This window comes from Prionailurus viverrinus, chromosome B2, assembly GCF_022837055.1.
Source record: "Prionailurus viverrinus isolate Anna chromosome B2, UM_Priviv_1.0, whole genome shotgun sequence".
Lineage (NCBI taxonomy): Eukaryota > Metazoa > Chordata > Mammalia > Carnivora > Felidae > Prionailurus > Prionailurus viverrinus.
The window spans coordinates 149,571,269-149,594,544 of NC_062565.1; positions in this window are offsets into that span (position 1 = coordinate 149,571,269).

Genomic DNA, 23,276 nt, shown 5'->3' on the forward strand with positions numbered 1-23,276 from the left:
GCAACAACCCGGATAAATCTGGACGGTTTTGTGCTATGTGGAATCAGCCGGACGGAGAAAAGCAAAGGCTGTATGATATCACTTACATGTGGAATCAAGAAAAAAGGTCACAGAAACAGAACCGAATCGTGGTTTCAGGGGTGGGAAGGAGTAAATGGGGAGCTACGGTTAAAAGGATACAAATGTTCAGTCGGAAGAAGAAGTTCTGAGGACCTAACGTACAGCGTGGGGATCATGGCTAATAATTCGGTATCATATACTGGAAATTGCTGGGCGTAGACCTTACGTGTCCACACACACGTCAGCGAGGTGAGGTGATGGATGTGCTCATTCTCTTGGTCTTGGCAAGCCCTCCTAGCGGACATGTGTATCCAGTCACCACACCGCACACTAAATATATACAATTGCATTTGTCAATTGTTGTTTAACAAGGTTTAAAAGAGTAGGTCTGTGCTTGCACAAAGAGAGATGGGGAAAGGAGGTTTAGCGAACCGTAACAGCGGCTGCAAGTTTTTTTTTCACGATTTTTAATTTCTTCTCTTTGATTTTCGGCGTCACCTGAATTTCCCCCGTATGTATGTGTTAGCTGCGTAACTGGAAGGACAGTCGTTCTCATTCCTTCAAAATAAAAAGACGGCGCGATCTTTACAAAGTCGTCTCTAATGAGCGGGAGTCGGGATGTCCTCTCGGAAACCGAAAGGAATGTCAGTGATTTTACAGGAACCCAGGGGCCCCGATGAATTCTGGGTTTATTCTCCTACCTCCAAGACTGCAGACAGACATCTGCTGGAGAGACCCAGTGGGGAATAAAGCAGGAGAATCCAGCGCGAGATGAAACTCGAAGCTTCACAAAGGAGATCCCCCACAGGCGTGACCTCCCGGATCACTCCGAAAAGCCACCGCTGACCCAGGCATTCTTTTCCGTGTGGCCTGTCACAGTCAGTGTGACATCTCGTCCCTCGATGACGTCACCAACGCCGGCCCGTCCCACTGGACCCTGAGCTTCACGAAGATATGCACCTTTCTCCGTTTTTGTTGTTGCTCAAGATTCATCCTTGTCATCTGGCAAGGCCACTGACGCATTTTATGCGCTCAAAGTCTACGCTCGCGTAAGTGCGTAAGAGCACTGTAGCATAACTTTAAAAAAATTAATTATAGCCCTTATCGAGTTGGGAAGCACAACTTAACTGACCTATTCATCTTAAGAACGCATTTCGTACTCTTGGCTTTGGTTGCATATTTTAAAGCAATAAACGAGTCGCTGTTTTTTTCTTGACAGTTACCTAGTTACCGCCATCCATCTAAGAAATTGCAAACGGCGGAGGAAACACCAGAACCGTACAGAATGTTTCACTGTGAGAAAAGTTAAACACGTAAATCCTGGACTTGGAAGGCTGAGACCCTGTTCCTCCCGGGGCACCGCTGCATGCGTGACCCTACGGATCGGTGTGGTTCCACCTGGTAAAGCGTTAACAAGCAGCAGAGTCTGGGCAAGGTCGTTCAGAAGGTCACAGCAGCAAATCCACAGGAGGGAGTTAGAAACCCAGGAACAGCCCGATTCGGGGCTTCAGCATCTGAGACGCTGTGTATGCTGCTCAGAATTACAGAGGCGTCTGGAACAAGAGGCAATGAGGTAGATGTATTTCCCCGCTGGGAGCACCAGGGAGGAGGACGGCGGGGCAGAGGTTGAGTTTTGTTGGCTCTCAAACACAGCGGTGACGTGTCGGGGAGTAACCTCAGAAGAAAGGACACGACATTGCCTGAAGCCTAAAGGGAAAAGCAAACAAATGTTCTTTACACTTGGAGGAGCGTATAGTGAGCTCCAGGTCAGCGGTCAGACTCTTTCCAGCTGAGGCCACTTTACCCAGAGCCCGCTAAAAAGAGTGTGAGATGACGTCACACAGTCTAAAAAGGAGTAATTTCATGATCATTCTAAATGCCTTACGCTAAACTTGGGGCAGATTCTTCAAATCAATCAAATGCCCCCCAGAGTTTAATCATGTGCTTACTGTGAAACTTAGCTAACCTGGAACGTGGGGTTATATTAATAGGAGCATATTTGTCAGATCATGGGAGGTCCTAATCCCACTATAATAATCACAATATGTTGAATGTCCATTATTTCTTAACCCTCAGAACAACTGTGAGAGGCAGACGACTGGGGGGGGGGTATCCTGCACCCCAGTGTCTAGAGGAACAGGTACCAGATTGGCCCCGTGACCTTGTGGGAATTCTATGAGCCGGTGCAGGGGAAACGCTGACTTAGCCCAGGGCTGGGCATCAGTAAACAAATAGTAGCAGTTGTTTGATGATTATTGACAGACGAGAACCCAAGATTCCTTTGGTCACATGACCTGCCCGAGATCCTGGCAGTTGTAGGAAGTCGAGCCAGGGTTCAAACCCGGCTTTGGATTTTAAGCTCTGGTCCCTTCTTCTTCACCAGCTTCTCAGCCAGCTTTTCCACTCAGTCTTGCCGTGACGGCATCACAGGTGACACCTTTCCTTTGCCCAGATATGTTGACGTGATTCCCCCGGATGCTGATAGGTCTCTTCTATAAACTAAGTCTTTCCACGATTACTTACGTCTTCCGTGGTTCCCTGTCCATCTACTCTGCTGGGTAACGTCTCTCTGTGGAAAAATCCTAAAAGAAACAAAGAAAGAAAGAAACAAAAGCACGTTTTCTCCTTCCTGCCTCCCTGTCAGCTTCAGACCTATCTTGTCCCTTCCCGGCACACTCGTGTTTATAGAGTCTTCTGCTATTTACCTGCTCTGCCAACCCTTCTGTTTGTCCCCTTGAAATCTGGCTACAATCTTCCTATTATACTGAACTGCAGGGGTCCCAGTGATGATAGATAGATAGATAGATAATAGATAAATGGATAGATCGATAATAGATGGATAGATAGATAGATAGATAGATAATAGATGGATAGGTAGATAATAGATAGATTGAGAGATAGATAATGTAGATGGATAAATAGAAAATAGATGGGTAGATCAATGATAGATGGGTAGACAGATAATCAATAGATGGATAGGTAGATGATGGATGGATAGATACAGACAGATAGAAAGGTAGATAATAGATGGATAGATAGATGATAGATAGACAGATAGATGTAGACAGATAGCCAATGCTTTACTCTGTCTTCCGTCCCCACCTTGACAGCACTAAGCACCCCTAGGCACCTCCCAGTCCCCGAGCCCCTTCCCTCGGCTTCCTGACCCACTTTTGTATTTTCCTTCCTTCCTCTAACTTTGCCAACTTGTCTAGTTCTTTTCTTGACGCCTCTTTATGCTGTCTCTGGACTGTCCGAATTTCTCTTAAAGATCAGGGAATTTCAGGATGATAGCGAATCTCAAAAGTTATGTTCCAACCACGATCTACAGTTTAATACCCTCCCCACAGCCCTCTCTAACTGCCCGTGTGCAGAGCAATGTACCTTCACCTAGCTACAATGTAGGAAGATCTATCAGTTACCCAGAAAAACTGGCTTCCTACGGCCTTTGGCAGTTCTGCCCCTCGAAGTCACCAAGTACAAGAACTGTCCCTGTTCTCCGCACAATCACTCCAGACACAGAAGGCTCTCGCGTGGCCCCGACTTTGCCCCAAAACGCTGAGGTTTCTTCTTTCCAGATAGCAACCCAAGATTCTTCAACCACAACTCATGAAATATGGTTTCTTATGCTCCACTCTTCTGTCTCAGAGCACATCCCAATTTCTCTACCTTTACACTCTGAATTTTGCTTGCCTGAGAGGACCTTTTTGAAATACAGAGGGATGCCCACCCCTCTGGTTCTAGAGAAGATGCATATGGGAGGTTGATTCCCAGCTGGAATGGGATCCCAGGTAGATAGATGGAGAGACAGATGGGTAGAGATAGGCAGAGGGATTGCAGATCGATAGATAAACTGGATCCATACATCAGAAGCAAAGTCAAACCACAGCCAGGCAAGATAAAAGCTGTCTAGTTCAGTGCTGGAAGTTGACAAGCACAGTAAATGTGATCGAATGTGTGCACGGAGCCTGCCCCACACCATTGTGAGTCAGCGTGCATATGGCGCCCGGGCTTCGGCGGTCCACTCCCTGTGGTCCTGAACCCAGGGACAGCCGTGCCTTGTCCACGGCTCTGCTTCTCCACCAGTACAACTTGCTCTCCAGAATGCCTACATCTATTGCCCTGGAGTCTTTTCCACGTTGCCAAATTATCCTTTTTGACTTACTTTAGCTTTATTCTACACCCCAGTATCCCACCTGGGGAGAAAAGTGTATTGCTCATAGTGGTAGTGCCAGGACCTGACACGTAGTAACGGCTCCGTAAATATTAACTGAACCAACAAGGGACTTGGTGAAGGGGTGAGTGTGTCTGTTCACACACAGAAGAGGGTGCGCTAACCAGCAATTTTCAAACACGGCGACCTGCGAAGCTTTGCCGAGGTTGTCTCGCCATCGTGTGGCCTTTTAGGGTATTGCATCTAAAGGCTTTTAAGCCGGGCTGCATTTCACAACCGTTGGCCCAGGTGGGGGAAAGAAATTGCGGTGTTTGCCCCATTGGCTGGTGGAATTAAGTCAGAAGCTGATAGGACCTACTACATTCAGCTTGCTTTATGTATCTGAAGTTTTGTTATTAAGTGTAAATATTTATTTAATCTCTAAGCCTTCCTGATGAACTGTTACTTTTCTGATTATGATAATGAAACGTCTCTGGTAATACTCTGATATGACAATAACCACTTAAGTCTTCTTATGCTTAACATTTGCTAATGGTATGTCTTTTTTGTTCCATTTCTTTCAACCTATCTTTGTCGTTATATTTAAAGTGTGTCTCTTATAGCCACCATATAGTTTGGTCTTGTTTTTGTCCATTTTGACAATCTCTGTTGTTGTTATTGTTGTTGTTGTTTTCATAATCTTTGGCTTTTAATTAGAGCATTTATACCATTAACATTTAATGTAATGGTTGTCATGGTTAGGTTATTGTTTTCTGTTTGTTCCCTCTGTGTTCGTTGCTCTGATTCTCATTTCCGTCCTTCTTTTGGATAATCTAAATTGTTAGTATTCCATTTTCCTTTATCTATGAGCTTTTCAGCTATGTCCCCTGTGTGTTTTTAGTTGTTGCTTTACAGATTAAGATGTACATACCCCTCGTTTGACATTTGAGTTACAGTTAATATTGTCTCACTTCTAGTAAAATGTGGAAGACTCGCAGACTTATCGGCCCCTCTACCGACACCGTCCCACTGATCTTTATGCTTCAGTTGTCTGAGAAGGATGTCTGCATTCAGTGAAAACCTCACCAGACGAGACTATAGCTTTTTCTTTCAATAGTCATAAGTGTTTAAAGAACTTCAGAGGAAGAAAAGTGGGCACGCATATTATCCAAGCTATTTATCATCACTTTGCCTTTCTTAGTGAAGATGCAAGTCTCACAGGTGCCATTTTCCTTCAGCATGAAGAACTGGTTTTCATATTTTGGTCCGCCGGTGATAGTTTCTTAGTTTTCCTTTACCGGAGAATATCTTTATTTTGCCTCATCCTTGAAAAAATATTTTTGGTTAATCCAGAATTCTGGATTGACAGTTCTTTTCTTTCGGCATTTTGAACGTGCTGTTCCACTGTGTTCCGACTTTCATGGTTTCCAATGTGACATCTGTGGTTATTCAAATTATTGTTTCCCGGTGTGATGTGTGCCATTTTTTCTCTAGCTGCACCAAAGAGATTTTCCTTATCTTTGGGTTTGAACAATTTGCTTATGCTACGTCTAGGCATAGTTTTCTTTGAGTTTATCTTATTTGGGATTCACCGAGCTTTTTGAGTCTGTAAATAAATACATCTTTCATCGAATTTGGGAAGTTTTCAGTGATTATTTCTTCAGATACTCTTTCTACACCAATGTCTTTTTCTGATGCTCTGAAACTTTAATGACACACATTTTAGACCTTATGATGTTTCCTCACAGTCTCACAGCTCCCTGAGAGTCTGTATTTTTTTTTTTAATAATTGTCCTCTGTTCTTCAGATTAGATTACCTTATTGATCTACCTTTAAATTCACGGATACTATTCTGTCCTCTGATATTGACTGAGCCCATCCAGTGAATTTTTAACTTCAACAAGTTTATTTTTTGTCAAATTTCCTTTTGGTTCTTTTTAATAATTTTGATTTCTCTGCTAGTCACTTCTGTCATCCTGTTAATCTCAAAATTGTTTACCATTATTTCACGGAGCATAGTGCTAATAGCTGATTGAAATCCTTGTCTCGTAATCTCCATGTCTGGATACCTTGTGGTTGGTCTCTGTTTATTGCCTTTTCATCTGATCATATATTTTCCTGATTTTTTGTAAGTTAAGCAATTTTGGATGATATCGCAGACACGTGAACGTTGTGAATGTTACGTTGTTTTGATTCTGATTTCCATTATAATCTTTGGAGAATATTGTTTTGTTTTACCAACCAACCAACACAATTAGATTCTGAGAACACACATTCCCACCTCAGGCAGACATGAGGGTCAACAATCACAGTTGATTGTTTTTGATAAATGCCCTGAGGGTAGGGCTCTGCCCACTGAGCAAGCTCTGAGCCAGGTCAAATACAGACAAGCTCTCTGAGTCTTTTCCGAGGACTCACAGGTCAGACAATGACAATTCTCTTGGCTGCCTCCAAGTTTGGGAAATTATGAATAAAGCTGCTGTAGGCATTTGTGAGCAGGTTTTGTGTTTATCTTCTGGGAGGAGTTTTGACTAACAGTATATGCTCACTACTGTCTGTTCTCCTGATTAAACCTAAAATCTCTGGGCAAAACAAAAAAAAGGAACTACTCTGAACTCTGAAAAGTAAACGAAAGCAGGTGGTTTTTGAAGGGAAGGAAAGAGTTGGAGAAATGGGGTGCCTGGGTGGCTAGGTCAGTTGGAGTGACCGACTCTTGATTTCAGCTCAGGTCATGAACCCGGGGTCATAGGACTGAGCCCCCTGTCAGGCTCCGTGCTTGGTGTGGAGCCTGCTTAGGATTCTCTCTCTCTCTCCCTCTGCCTCTGTCCCCTGATCTCTCTAAAGAAAAAAGAAAGTTGGAGAAATGACATGAAATGCAGTAAGCTTCCTATTTATTTTTACCAATGATACCAACACAATAAAATGGGAGAAAATAGTTTTTTCTGCAAATGTTGCTAAAACAACTTGATATTTACATGAAACACACACACACACACACACAAAAACAAAAAAAAGATGAAGTTGAATCCCTTCCACACACCATATACAAAAATTGACTCAAAATGTATCTAAGATCAAACTGTAAGAGCTAAAAGTACAAAACTCTTAGAAGAAAACCTAGGAGTAAATCTTTGTGATCTCGGTTGAACAATGGTTTCTTAGCTAGGACACCAAAAGCACAAGCAACAAAATTAAAAAGGGATAAATTGGATCCCATCAAAATTAAATACTTTTGTACATCAGAAGAAATCATCAGGAAAGTGAGAAAATAACCTACAGAACAGGAGAAACATTTGCAAATCATGTATCTGAGAAGGGACTTATATCCAGGATGCATAAAGAGCTCTGACAACTCAACAATAAAAGAACCAATAATTCAATGTTTCTAATATGCAAAAGATTTGAATAGGTATTTTTTTTTTAAGGATGTAGAATGGCCAGTAAGCTCATTGTCATGGTTAGCTCGGGCTGCCATAACAAATGACCATAGCTTCAACCACAAACACTTATTTCTTACAGTTCCGGAGCCTGGAAAGTCTAAGACTGAGGCCTCAGCAGATTCAGTGTCTGGTGAGGGTCCGCTTCTTATCTCATAGCTGTCTTCTCACTGTGTCCTCACATGACCGAAGGGACAGAAGAGCTCTCTGGGGTGTCTTTTATAAAGACATTAATCCCATTCGTGAGGGCTCCACTTTCATAACCTAATCACCACCCCGCCCCCCCACAAAGGCCCATTCCCAAATATCATCACATTGGGGATTAGGGTTTCCATACATGAATTTTGAGGAAACACAGACATAACACACATGAAAAGATGTTCAACATAATTAGTCAATAGGGAAATGCAAATCAAAACCACCATGACATTCGATCTTACATCCATTAGGATGGCTAAGACTTTAAAAAGAAAGACAATACCAATGGCGGGCAAGAATCTGGATAACTTGGAAGCCTCACACATCACTAATGGGATTGCAAAATGTTGCGGCAACTTGGGAAACATTTTGGCAGTCCCTCAAACATTAAATATGGAGTCCCCATACGACCCAGCAATCCTACTTCTAGGGATATAGCCAAGAGAAATGAAAACATATGTCCGTACAAAAACTTACACATAAATGTTCATAGCGGCATGATTCACAACACCCCAAACGCGGAAACAACCCAAATGTCCACTGGAGGATGAATGGATAAACACAGTGTGATGTATCGTGCAGTGGATTCTTATTCATCGATAGAAAGGAAGGGCATACTGATACCCGCTGTGACGTAGATGAATCTTGAGAAAACATTACGCTAAGTAAAAGAAGCCAGGACAAAAGAACGCATAGTATATGGTTCCACGTATGCAAAATGCCCAGAATAGGCAAACCCACTGGGATAGGGCTGGTGATTTCCAGGAGCTGGGGAGAGGGAAGAATGTGGAGTGACAGCTGACAGGTGTGGGTGGCAAAAAGCACCCTAACGTTCGGTGGTCATGCTCGTCACACAATCTTGAATATACTAAAACCGTGAACTGCACGCCGAAATAGGGTGAGTCTATAGCTTGTGAATTTGAACTCAATAAAGCTGTCATTTTTTAAATGAGGCAGCATTTCCACCTACCACAACGATAACGTCTAAAAGCTTGGGAACAGGGAAGGCCGATAAGGCCATGGATACGTAGGGACTCTATCCCCTGAAGGTGGTCACGTAAATTGGTCCAGCCTCTTTCACGGACGACACGGTCGTATCTGTCAATATTTAATATGCATACACCCAGAATTTCAAGTTCTAGAAACATGTTCTATTAGTAAGTTCGTAGAGGTACACAACAGATTTGGTAGCTCTACATGTGTTGATACGTAATGAGCTATAAATATTGTACGACTGACAAAATTCGAGAAAGTTCTGTGGTTTAGTTAATGGTATTGTGCCAATTTTAATTTCCGATTTTGATAGATATATAATGGTTATATAAGATTTGGGGATCAGAATAAACTGGATAAAGGTTATTTGGGAACTTCCTGGACTAGTTTTTGCTACATTTTTTGTTAAGTCTAAGACCATTACAAAATAAAAGGTTAAAAACACTGTATATAGTTTTGTGATAAATGTGTATACTGTCAAAATATAGCTGTTTGCGGAAACGAACACCACATTCAGGAGAGTGGTTTCCTACAGCCGGGAGTACGGGTAATACAATCAGGGAGAGGTAGAGACGAGGGACTTCAACTGTATTTGTAGTATTTTGCTTTATAAGCTGAACGATAGAGATTAACGTGTTTATTGTATTATTCTTTGAAAATTTTGCATATGTTTTTTCTAACAGGTTATTAACAGGAAAGTGTACAAGAGAAAGACAATGCAAAAAACTTTGCAATCAATTTCATAAGTCTCCAAACGTCCCTGAACCCCCATAGATTCCAGGATGAAAACTCTTGGTTTGTAGAACATTCCAGCGTTCGTAAACCCACTTGCTTCAGAGAGGTACTTTCTCCTCCACTACCAGAAGCATCCAGAAGGAAGCGGTTCTGCTGGGGTGCCCTTCTGTCGCTGGGAGGGAGGGAGGGGAGTCTGATGGGCTGGAGACAGAGGGAAACCCTTTCAACAAGCATGTGTTTGTGGCTAGCGCTGTCCTCGTATTCACAGAGAGATGCCACCTGCCCGTCCGGGAAGGTGCGGTGAGATTCTCTGCCTGGGCTCCCCACGCTGGTATGAGCTATTTTCGTCCGGATTGGTGACTCATGGCGTCAACTGAAAACAGCCAGTCCCTAGCAACACGCAGACACGTCCAGCTTCTCTGGATTCCTATGGAGACTGGTATTTTCTTCTTACTTCAGTCTTGATGTGGCACCCAAGACAAAATCTGTACGGCTTTTCCACTTTCTAATCAGCAGGCGTGGATGTGGATTGGGCCAAAATGACAGCAGAAAACCAGCTGCGGACCCAGATTCCTCAACTAGGCAGGCTGCTCTTGTCCTTTAAAACATTTTGTTTAATGTTTATTTATTCTTGAGAGAGAGAGAGAGAGAGAGCATGAGCAGGGGAGGGGCAGAGCGAGAGAGGGACACAGCTCCGAGCTGTCAGCCCAGAGCGCAACGCAGGGCTTCAACTCACAAACCATGAGATCATGACCTGAAGTCAGACGCTTAACCGACTGAGCCACCCAGGCGCCCCAACTCTTATACTTTTTAAACCTTGGGGGACAAGGCACCAGGAGTTATCTCAGCTTCCTCTCAGCCTTTAACCGCCTCATGGCCTCCAAAGGTCAGGATGGGACATGGGCCGTGCCCAGGCAGTTCCATGGCCTCCCGATTCTAGATCTGATACTGAACGTCCAAGAAAATAAGTACAGAGAGCAAAGTGCGTAGGGACGAGAATAAGCAGGAGAGAGACTGAGCTGTGTTCCCAGCAAGTCCTTTAAATCTGGCTCCTATGGATTTGCTCCACATTAGCCCTTGTGCTCCTGAGCAGGACTTGGCTCCTGGGGACGCGCTCTCCTTGGTGGGGTGCTCCCCTCCCTCATCACCACCGCCTTGACCTTCCTTGTCTTTCCCTCCGGCCCATCCTTGGCCTTTCGCCAGCTCTGCAGGCCTTTCTGATCTAAAACCGATAGTGTCTCAGATTCAGGCACCAAGGCATCTTCGGAGCCCTGCCCGGAATCCGAAGTAACAGCATCTAGTCTTTGACTTCATGACCTATCCAGGCCCCAAGGGCTCCCAGCCCAAACTTCTCTGAATGGTTATTTGACAAACCCACTTGGGAAGGGCACAGCTACACCCAACGGTGTTCCTGGAATTGTCTTGTTTCCCCCCCGGAGGGGCATCTTCCAGGTTTCCCAGCTACACACACTGCTGCCTGTGTTACCTTCTTGCTCCTCAGGGAGCCGGGAGTCACTGTCACCGCCCATCTCACCCGGCTTTGTCCACTCTTCCGGGAAAATCTCGACGGGGGGGGAGGGGAGGGGTGCTGCAGCGCCAGGAACAGGAGGTGGTTCCCTCCTGACACCCCACAGAGCGCTCAGGTGGCTGGGCCCCGAGGAACATTTCCACCGGCAACACTATATACGCGGGAGCCCCGGCGACGGCGGCAATGACTCCATGGTGGCCGCAGGAGCGACCGGGCTCGGGGAGGGGGGCTCACTGCCCGCGGGCTGCGGCAGCAGGGCTGTTGGCACAAAGGCCAGGCCAGCGGCTTCCCGCACGTTGCTGCGGAGCGCTCGCTCCCCCCGAGGTGGTTTACTCGGAGAAGGGAAGAGCTGGGCGCAGGGCCGGCGCGCTGGGGTTCCCGCAGCAGGTGCAAGGAAGGGCGCGGCGCCCCCTCCGGGGCTGGCGGGGAGACGGCGCTGCAGCCTTACGTCGTCGGGTCCCTGGGGCCGGCTCGCCACCTCGTCCCCGGGGAGGAGGGATGGCCGAGTAGGAGGACCGTGCGAAAGTTAGCACCTCGCTCAAACCGCTGACTCAACGCCGGCACGTTCAGTCCCATCCCAATGCCCACAGGCGCGCGGGACGGCAAACGGCTCGGAGACCACACACAAGTTTGTTTGTGGGACGTCTCCACGGGGCCCGCCTGCCCTCCTGGAAACAGGAGCCCCCTGTCCCGCCGCCGTCGGGGCACAGGGGGCGCCCTGGCCGGGTCTCGCCCTGAGATTCCACACACACCCCTGCGCGCAGCAGCCGAGTCACCGCCAGGAGGCCGGTGGTACGTGACACCTGCCAGGTCCGCAGGAGGCGCTCCGGGGAGGGCCGTGCGGGGAGTGGGCGGCACCCCCCCCACCACCACACCCCTGCTCAGCCCCGGGCCCTGAGCCAGCCCCGGAGCGCAGCCGGGGCATCGGGGCACGGGGCCAGGCCCTCGGGACTGCTGCCCACGGGTTCTCTGAAGGGGACCCGGGACTGACTCTTGGCCCTGGGAGAGGGGGCCGCACGGGTTAATTGCTAATCATCAGTGTTAATTGTCAATTGTTAGCGTCTCGAAGATGCAGTTTCCTCGTGGGCAAAATGAGGATGAGAAGCACTTGGCAAGGTTATAGGAAGAATTAAAAGTATATGTGAGTGTATATATGGGCGTATGCATATGTATGTGTGTACGTGCATATAAACGTGTATATTAATATGTATGTATCAATGTATATGAGTATGCTTATAAGTATGTATCCTGTGTACATGTATATTATGTGTATGTGTGTATATGTATATGAATATATTATGGATACGAATGTGTATGCATATACAAAATTTCATATATGTGCATTATATAAATACATTACGTATTTATTTATACATTACGTCATGCATTGTCATGTGCATTTATTATATGAATATGTGTATGCGTGCATGTTTACATTTATGAATATGTATCTGTGTTACGTTACATCTATGACTATGTGCACATATGCAAATATGCATGTGCACGTATATGATGTGTGTGTGCATATGTATGAATATTTGCATACACCTGTGTGGGTATGCCCGTATGAATATGTATACTGTATGCATAGTGACTGTCACATGATCGCTTGTTTGTCCCCTGCCACAGCTAGGTTCCTGCTCCCCCACCCCCGCCATGGCTCCCACATCCCAGGTAGAGAAGGTCTCCCCAGAGCCCTACCCTTGCCTGAGAGAGCAATGCCCCAGGGTGGCCTTGCCATCCTGAGCTGGGCCAGTGTGCCCAGACCACCCTCACCCAGATGCCCTGTTCCCCCTGCTCCGTGCACTCCCCAGTCTGACCCAGTTTTCCACCCTCCCAAACCCTTCCCCTGCACATCTGAGAGCTCCCTTTTTATTTTAAATTTGTACTGCTTTACTGGTGTGTAAGTAACCTATAACAAATTGTACATATTTAGGCTGTACTATTTATTCGATGTGTTTTGACATGTGTGTGCTCCTGTGACGTCATCAGCACAATCAGGACCGTGAGTGTGTCCAGCACACCTCAACTTTTCCCCACACCCTCTGTGACTCATCTCCCTCCCGACTTCCATCCTGCACAACCACAGATAAGTTTTCTGTAGCTAAATATCACTTTGTATTTTATACAACCCTGCATAAATGGAATAATAGACCATGTACTTTTTTTTAATGTTTATTTATTTTTGAGAGAGGGACAGACAGAGCGTGAGCTAGGGAGGGGAAGAGAGAGAGGGAGACACAGAATCCAAAGCAGGCTCCAGGCTCCGAGCTGTCAGCACAGAGCCCGCCGTGGGACTTGAACTCACGAACCGCGAGATCATGACCTGAACCGAAGTCAGACGCTCAGCTGACTGAGCCACCCAGGCGCCCCTAGACCATGTACTTTTTATTGTCTGGCTTCTTTTATGTAAAATAATTATTTTGAGATTTTTCAATGTTGTTTCATGTATCAATACTTTTTTTTATCATTGAATAATATTCCATTGTGTGAATATACCAAAATATGATTATCCATTCACCTGTTGATGAGCATTTCGGCTGTTTTCAGTTGTTTAGCATTACATATAAAGCTTCTGTGAACATTGTATGCTTGCATTTCTGTGGAACAAAATGCGCATTTTTCTTGGTAAGTATTTCGGAGTAGAAAGGCAGGACCATATAGAAGATAGCTCTTCGATTGTTTAAGAAACTATGAAACATTTCCCAAATAGATGGAGTATTTTATATCGCTACCACCAGTGTGTGAAAGTTTCCACATTTTTGCCAATACTTAATATGGTCAGTCTTTTTAATTTTAGCCATCATAGCAGGTGTAGTGGTTTCTTACTGTGGTTTCCATTCACATTTTTTTTTAATTTTTTTTTTCAACGTTAATTTATTTTTGGGACAGAGAGAGACAGAGCATGAACGGGGGAGGGGCAGAGAGAGAGGGAGACACAGAATCGGAAACAGGCTCCAGGCTCCGAGCCATCAGCCCAGAGCCCGACGCGGGGCTCGAACTCCCGGACCGCGAGATCGTGACCTGGCTGAAGTCGGACGCTTAACCGACTGCGCCACCCAGGCGCCCCTCCATTCACATTTCTGTACAACTAATTACACTGAGCAGAGTTTCATTTTTTATTTGCTAGCTATACTTTTTATTTAGTGAAATGTCTCTTATAATTTAACAGTAAGAGTTCTTTACATGTACAAGTCCTCTGTTGGATATATAGTTTACAAATATGTTCTCCCAATAGTGTGTGTTTTAAAACAGCAAGTTTCATTTTGAGGAAATCAAATTTATCATTTTTGTGTGTGTGTTTTACAATTTGTGGTTTGGGAGTCCTTTTGAAGAAATCTGGCCAAATTCGAGGTCACTAAGATTTTCTCCTGTTTCCTTCTAGAAGTTTTATAGTTTTATCTGTTGCATTTGGGTCTGAGACCTATTTCAAGTTGATGCTACATATGGTGTGAGGTAAGGGCCTGCATTTTTGTTTTTGTTTTTATATGGCTACCAATTGTCCTAGGACCATTTGTTTTGAGGAGGTTATCCTTGAATTGCCTTGGCACTTTGTCAAAAATCAATTGGTTAGAACGATATGGGTCTATTTCTGCACTTTGCATTTATTCTTTTCTATCTGTACGCCAATATCACGTGGCTTTGATTAATGTAAATATATAATGTTTCTTTAAATCATTTAGGATAAATTAGCCAAATCTGTTCTCTTTGAATGTTATTTTGACCATGTCAGTTCATTTGCATTGCCATTTAAACTTTATAATTAGCTTTTCAACATCTAGACTAAAAAACCCCCTGGGATTTAATTGAAATTGCCTTGAATCCATCAATCAATTAAAGAACTGACATCTTAACAATATTGTCTTCTCATCCATGAACATAGTATATCTCTCCATTTATCTACATCTTCTTCTATACTTCTCAGCAATGTTTTGCAGCAAGATATTACAAATAAGACAAATGTCCATAATTAGGTAAATTGAAATGCCTCCATGTTACATCAGATAAGAGACAGGTATTATTAGATAAAATAGAAAACTCAAATTACAGTAGAGTAAAAAGATGGAAGTTTAATTTTCTGTAACGTATAAATCTTAAAAGAGGCAGTTCAAAGTTTGTGTGGAAGATCCATGATGGTTTTCGAGGCCCAGGTGGCTCTGTATTTCTTCCCTATCAGTCTTACCACACGGCTTTCATCCATGGTCAAGCAGACAGCTGGAACTACAGCCAATTCACCCATAATACAGACAAAAAGCCAGCGGGGGTACTGCTTACAACACAGCAGGGAAGATTAAGAGTTTAGAGTGGAAATTAATAATTTAAAGAAGTAAGGGTAAAAAGCGGTGTATTCAAATGACATTCAGATGAGATACAACAGATTCATTCTCCCAAAAGGGAGAACCAAAATAACAGAACAGAATGCCATATGTTATAAAGAAATATGTTATAAATTATAAACTATAAGAAATTAAATAAATTAGGGGGAGACTGGGTGGCTCAGTCAGTTAAACGTCCAACTCTTGATTTCGGCTCAGGTCATGATCTCATAGTTCATGGGATTGAGCCCCGCGTTGGTCTCTGCACTGGCAACGTGGAGCCTGCTTGGGATTCTGTCTCCGTCTGTCTGTCTCTCTCTCCTCTCAAAATAAATAAACATTAAAAAGAGAAATAAAAAATATATGCCCTTTAGCCCACTACAGCCATTGAAAAACAGACACAGAACAATCCAGAAGATACTGTAAAGCAATGGTAAAGAAGAAATGTTTAAACATCTGGAGAGAAAAAGATGAAGTAACCTATAAGAGAAAACTGTCGAAATGGCTCCAGAATAATTCCCAGCATGTTCCATCCATTGGTGCAGCAATCCCTACAGATTCTTAAAGAAAAAATGTGGGGTCAATCTATTTTTTACCCGACTTGTTATTTAAAGCATAAAAGAATAGGGACACCTGGATGGCTCAGTAGGTTAAACGTCTGACTTCAGCTCAGGTCATGATCTCACGGTTTGTGGGTTCAAGCCCCGCATCAGGCTCTGTGCTGACAGCTCAGAGCCTGGAGCCTGCTGCAGATTCTGTGTCTCCCTCTCTCTCTTCCCCTCCCCTGCTCAGGCTCTGCCTCTCTCTCTCTCTCTCAAATATAAATAAGCATTAAAAATTTTTAAAGCATAAAAGAATAGAATATAGAGTAAAAAGATAGAAATAAAAGTCACTGCTAGAACAAAATAGAAAAGTTGAGTTTACTAGAAATACATACATAAAACAACAAAAACACACACAGATCAACTTAGTGGAAAACATGTTCTAAATAAGCAATAAAAATAATAAATGCAACATAAAAATCATGACAAAGTGAATATGAAAAGTGCCCTCCATAACAATAAAGGCAACTGAACTAATTTTGTTTTTAAAAGATAGACTCTCAAACTGGATCAAAAGGCAAAACCTAACGCATGTAATATATTAAAAACACAAAGTAAAAGCACCTAAAATGAAACACGCCTGGGTGAGAAACTGGTAACAGGGTTCCACCTGCAAAATGGGGCCACCATCGGAGGTGAGACCACATGTTTTCTTCCCTGCGGGTTACCTTGCATGTATATGAGGGTCTTAAATTCACTGTTGTCACGTCTAGGAAGGTACAGTCTATTAGTTGAACAGGCAGTAAACAATAATAGCCATTGGTAGAGTCTACCTGGAAAAGGCATTTGAATTCAAACTATTTTCGTTTTTTTATTTTTATTTTTTTGAGAGAGCGAAAGACAGAGAGAGAGAGATAGAGAGAGAGAGAGCATGTGCACACACGACAGTGGGGTAGGGGCAGAGAGAGGGGAAGAGAGAGAATCCCAAGCAGGCTCCACGCACAGCACAGACCCCAAGGCAGGGCTCCACCCCATGACCTTGGGATCATGACCTGGGCTGCAATCAAGAGTCAGAGGCTCAACCGACGGAGCCACCCAGGTGCCCCGAATTCAACCTATTTTTAAAACATGGTGTGACTGAACAAAGTATTTCTGCAGGTCAGATACGCAGGACAAGGGTTTCCGATCCTGATGTTTTTGTTAACATAGGAGGTAAAGCGAGGTTGTCGTAATGGGTGAGCCAAGCAGCTTTGCGTTGTAATCATTGACGTCCAGTCTGTACCCATCGTCTTCCACCGTGAGCTTCGTATCATCTGCCTAGAAGGGAGTCAGCCTCGAGTCACGGAGAATCATCCGCTTTGGAACCTGATGAGCGTGCATTCAACCCCATCCAATTACTGCAACCCACGTTGGTAACAGCTCCGCTGCGTGGCTTCTCGCGCCCCTCATTCCGTCCCTGCGTCCCCTTGCCGTCAGTCCAGAGCTGTGAGGCTCTCCTTTGACCTGGTCAAGCGTCCAGGATGAGGTGGCACCACAAAAGTACCACCACTAACTTGTGCAGTTACCTTTGCAAGCCGCCGAGCCCACTGTCTGCCCCGGGAGCCCTCGGGTCAGGCCCGTTTGCCTTCGTGGACGGCCGAGCGTTCACGGACACACACAGATTCTGTTTGCCTCATCTGGAGGGAATGTCCTCACGGTCGGCACTGCAGTAAGTATGAGTCATACGTCACCCTCCTCCCTTTGACATTTCTGACCCACGGCTGCCCAGCCCACCTACCACCCGCCTCACCCCCTTCCCCCCGCCAGGAGAAAGACGCCGGGGGGCCAGTCACATCTCATTAAAACTGATGGGACCTCAAAAGTGCTTTGGAAACAAATGACAAACCCACTTAGAGAACTCTGACTCACCACGTTTTCTTTCTAAAAATTCCACTGGCAACTTTTCACTAACCGTCACCATGGCAGGGGACAAAACATCCACCCAGCGCCACAGGTTAGTTCTGAAGGGAGAATTTCACATCTTACCCGACTTGGGATTAGCCGGGCAGGAGGCAAGAAGGGAGCAGGTGGGCGCTCCGGCTACATCGTGATCGACACGGGGTGACTCAGCCACCAGCCCTGGGACGCATGGTCACCCCGCTGTGCTGACCGCCTTGGCTGAGAAGACATTGAAACCAGAGGTCGGAATCCTTGTGGCCTCACCTGTCGGAAGCTGGAAAAGCATCTCAGAAAATATGGCCTCGTCACATCTTCAGAATATTTAACATCTTTTCTGTGAAGCTCCGTGTTAGCCGCTGGAAATTGTTTCCAACATGTTATCCGTGACGCTAGTTTACCAAGACGAAGAAATGAACGATCATTTCTTTCCAGAATACGTTCAACTTTGAGATGTGTGAGATTGTGAGCAAAGGAGTCAGGTGTTGTCCTGTTTGAAACTCGCGTTCTCATGCTCTAAAGAGTTACACGGCTTAACAATAATGTAGACTGACTTCAAAACAACGCAGACTGACCCAACAACTTAATTTTGCTTTAGTCGTGCTAGTGGAGAGGGACCACCTAACGTGGTAACTATCATGCCCGTGTGAACACCCAGGGATGACATCCTGGGAAGACCACGGACTTTAGAGACAGACACAGACGTGGTTGTACTTTGAACATCCCGTTAATTATATAAGTTTGGACGCACATCTGAAAACTCCAAGCTACGCTATAATTACAAAAGTAGAATTCTGTGAAGCCTCCCCCATCTCGGTTACCGTGGACACGAATAGCTACGAAAAGGCATTCCGTTGGCATAAAACTGGCCCGTTGGTCTCCCTTTCCCCTTCTTTGGTTTTCCCAAGTTTACATCTCGAATTTGGGGGCGTGCTGTACTGCAGAGGCTCCCCCACCCCGGTTTCTGTTGTGTGCAGTGCACATAGGAACCGTGTTTGTCTCCATGAGTTAGTGCGGAGACAAAATAGGAACACGTTATTAGGTATAACTCCGGGCACAGAGTAAGTGGGCCCGTAGACGTCAGCGGTAACAACCGGGCTTTCTCTCAGGGGCCTGTTAGATTTTCAGAAGGGTCACTGTCTACAACAGACACGGAAAATGACAATGTCAAAGAGATTGCCTGAAAGGACAGGAGATGAGAAGTTAGTGAGGGAAGGACAGAGTCGAGAGCTCTCCACTTTATCGAAAGAAAGGAACTTTGACCAAGGTACTTGAAAGTCTGTGTAAAGACTTAGGCCGTGATGTTGACATATTTCTCACAAGACCTCCGCACACGTAGTGGACACACACACTTCCCAAGCCAAAAATTGGGGCACAGAATTAAATAACACAACAAAATATTTTACTTCTGGAAGTACGGTAGACTACAAATTACGACAAATAATTCAAATCTAATGACAGCTTACGAGGTTTCTAATACGAGAGTTTTAAAATGCCGTTCCTCCTTGCTTTTGTAATTTTTTTTAATATTTATTTTTGAGAGAGAGACAGAGCGTGAGCAGGGGAGGGGCAGAGAGAGGGGGAGACACAGAATCCGAAGCGGGTTCCGGGCTCCGAGCCGTCAGCCCAGATCCTGACGCGGGGCTCGAATTCACAAACCTCGAGATCATGACCTCAGCCGAAGTGGGACGCTTAACTGACTGAGGCACCCAGGCGCCCCAGAAAGTGTCACATCCTAACGGTACCTAACTGATTTATTTTTGACGTGGCTAATTAGCTGTGGTTGAACCTTCCTTCGTATTTGACTTCTTCCTAAAGTGTCTCTTACAAAAACTGCAGCTGGGACCCATGTGACGCGTTTTTAACGGTTACTTTCGTGTTCGGGCAGACATTTTCGGGAAGTTGCGTAGCCTCAAGAGCACAGCCAAAGAGCGGTGTTTTATGAACTGAGAATGTTTCTAAGATGCTTTTATGTTGTTCTTCAATATATTGTGATGAGATCACAGAAAGAACACACGTGATTTTGGAATTAGAAGCAACCTAGCTTTGTCTTTTCTAGAAGAATCTTACTGGATTAAGCGCATTCAAAAGCAAGAAGGAGGGGCACCTGGGTAGCTCAGTGGGTTAGTCGTCTGACTTCGGCTCAGGTCACGATCTCAAGGTTCATGGGTTCGAGTCCTGCGTCGGGCTCTGTGTTGACAGCTCAGAGCTCAGAGCCCAGAGCCCGCTTCGGATTCTGTGTCTCCCTCTCTCTCTGCCCCTCCCCAACTTGCACTCTGCCTCTCTCAAACATAAACATTCAATTAAAAAAAAAAAAAAAGATGTGCCACTTTCTCCAAAACCATGTACCATTTAATTAGGATACACCCCACCTCCTGCTTTCCGGCCCATCAATCACCCAGACCCAAGGAATGTTCCCCAACGCTGTCTGAACTATGTGTTTTTCCCGATGAGAAGATTCTCCTACATAGGTGAGGAATGGCATTCATTTCCCACACTTGGCCTCTAAGAACTGAGCACACAGACAGGCGTGGACGGAGACGCTGCCCTCCACAGAGGCGATGCCCCCCCCAGCCCCCTGGAAAATTAGGTGTAACTCCGAGGAAAAGGACGGGGCTAAACCACAGTATGTCGCGCACCCGAGGAGGAGCGCGGGACGAAGGTTATGCTGATGGTGGTGTTACTCACGAGGAACCAAGAAAGCCACTCCCTTGTCCACCTACCCCACTTTTCAACGTTTCAGCACCCCTGGGGTTGGGAGTTTCATTGTCTAGAGAAACTTCAGTTTCTCTAGGGCAGGTCACTTCCTCTGCCCTCCCCCTTTCCTGCCCCCACCACGAAAGGCTGTCGGTCTGGTTTCTCCACCTCCCGCCGGGCTGCAAGCAGCCGAGGGACATGCCGAGGGACAGTTGTGGCCATGGCAGGATGGCACGGGGACAACCAGTCGCTACTGTGGCTCCTTTTCTCCTTCCTCTGCTTGAGACCTGGACAGAAGCCTGCAAACACAGAGGCCCCGGGACAGAGGATTAAATCCAACAAGGTGGGGCAGACAGAGACAAGAATGTGTGATCCTAGTAACAACCCACAGCCTCATCATAAACCCGGGTCCGCCTCTCACCCGTCTCCCGTTGTGTAACGCGAAGGAAGCCCAATTACTTGGAGCCGCGTGGCTTTTGCAGAACTCTCTTGAGCATAAATAAAGCAGGTTCTGATCAGAGCGTCAGATCCCACGTAGGGAAAGTGGGAACCATTAAGTCAGACACAAATATTTATCCAGCGGCGTGGACTTCGGCAGGCTGTGCGCAAGAATCCAGAGTGACAGGCACTCAGGCCGGGCTCCCCCATGCAGCCTGCTTTCACGGGTCTTGGAGGCAGCGCTGTGGCAAGAACTGGACGGACGCCTACACCTACCTGCGTTCACAAGTACCTGGGCCAGTCCGGCCCACGATCCAGTGAAAGCTGATTTCTAGGAAGGCTGAAGAAGCCAAGGGTGATGGGTTTGACCTGGGAAAAGGTGTTAACGGTCAGAGGGAAGGGGCGTCTGGGTGGCTCAGTCGGGTAAGACTCTGACTTCGGCTCAGGTCGTGATCTCACGGTTCGTGAGTTCGAGCCCCACGTCGGGCTCTGCGCGGACAGAGCGGAGCCTGCTTGGGATTCTCTCTCTCCCTCTCGCTCTCTGCTACTCCCCTGTGTGGGCACTCCCTGTCTCTCCCCACATGAGTAAATAAATAAATAAACGTTCAAAAAAAGTAGAGGGAAAGAGTGATCTGGGTTGTGGTGGCTGTTTCTCCCCACACTTACATCATCTCCGTGTCTGTACCTTGGGGAGAAACCAGTCATCAGGGTTTTTCAAATTAGAAAAAAAACTGTCACTAAAAATTCTATCGGTCCCCGAGAGCCAGACAGAAACGGCTGCCAGCCTCTCTTGCAGAGTGCGATGCAGAAGCGAGAGGCCGTGCCTTCCCCTCTTCCGTCCTTGGCACTGAGCGGGCCCCAGGGCGGCCAGGTGGCCCCCCGGCAGGGACAGCCGCAGCCAGTCTTCAGTATGCAGCCGGAGATCAACGCTTGGCAAACGGCAGGTCCCCCGGACTTCTGGGACCGCAAAGCGACAGGCGTCTCGGGGTGAGGTCCGTGCTGGTCTCACGGGTGCCGGGGACTCTGCGGGAGCGGACCCGGCGGGGAACAGGTGGGGCCGAAACCCACGTGCACCCCGTGCTGCCCGTCCACTGCGGCTGCCTGAGCCCCGCGCAGGTTTCTCATTCTGACCCGACGGGGGCTCCGCGTGGGCCCCGGCCGGCCCCGGACACGCCTTCCAGCGACAAAAGGGTGCCGTGCGGGGGGCTCGCCAGATTATGACGGAGACATGGTCTCCCGGTGTCTGGGAGTGAGAATCAGTGGTATCTGGGTTTCCACTCGGATGAGGCCCCAGGAACTCAGAGCACACGGTTTAACATAAGGTAAGCAAGTCGGACCATCATGCAAACCAATATACGTTTAATTGCGTGTTAAGTTCTCCGTTTCAGAAAGAAGCTCAGAATTAAATTATGATCGTTGGGACTTTAAGTCAGGGAGTTCAGTTGGAAATGAGCACAGGCACAGGCAGCTACCTGGGAGGAACAGGTACGTCACAGAGACAGAGAAGAGTGACCGGTCACCGGCATCTATGCTTGCCTGCCGGGCCGAGACACCCACTCGTGCACACACACACACACACACACACACGGGGAAACAAGGAATTGTTCCTAGTGTAAAGCATGTTCTTACCTCTGCCTTCAGCAGCTGGCCAGGAGGAAATTCACTTCATTTATTTATTTTTTAAGATTTTTTTTAAGCTTATTTTGAGAGAGAGAGAGAGAGAGAGAGAGGGTCCCAGGCAGGCTCCACGCAGTCAGCACAGAGCCCGACCTGGGGCTTGAACCCACAGAACTGTGAAATCATGACCTGAGCCGAAACCCAGCATCGGGCGCTCGACAGACTGAGCCTACCCAGGCGCCCCAAAACTCATTTCATTTAAAGGTGAGCAATGAGAAAGGCGCCAGCTCAATATTAGACATTGAAACCACAGGGAAGAAAAGAAATCGGAGGAAAGAAACCAGAATGCATTGATACATGAATAACACAGGGGAGTCTTTGCTTCCGGTTTCAGTAAAAACCGAATTCCGGAGACCGTTGATTGCAACTTAGCAAGAAAAAGAAGGACATGAGCTACAAAATAACAGCCTTTGTTCAAATTTCTCAGGAGACAAAGACACATGAATGGACTAAACTCTAGACGGTGACAAACCATCTGTAGGAGGGAAACACCCAAGAACACTGGCATCCACGTCAGAACGGCAAGGATGGGAGGAATGTGCGAAGGACAGCGGTAGGGACGATCTA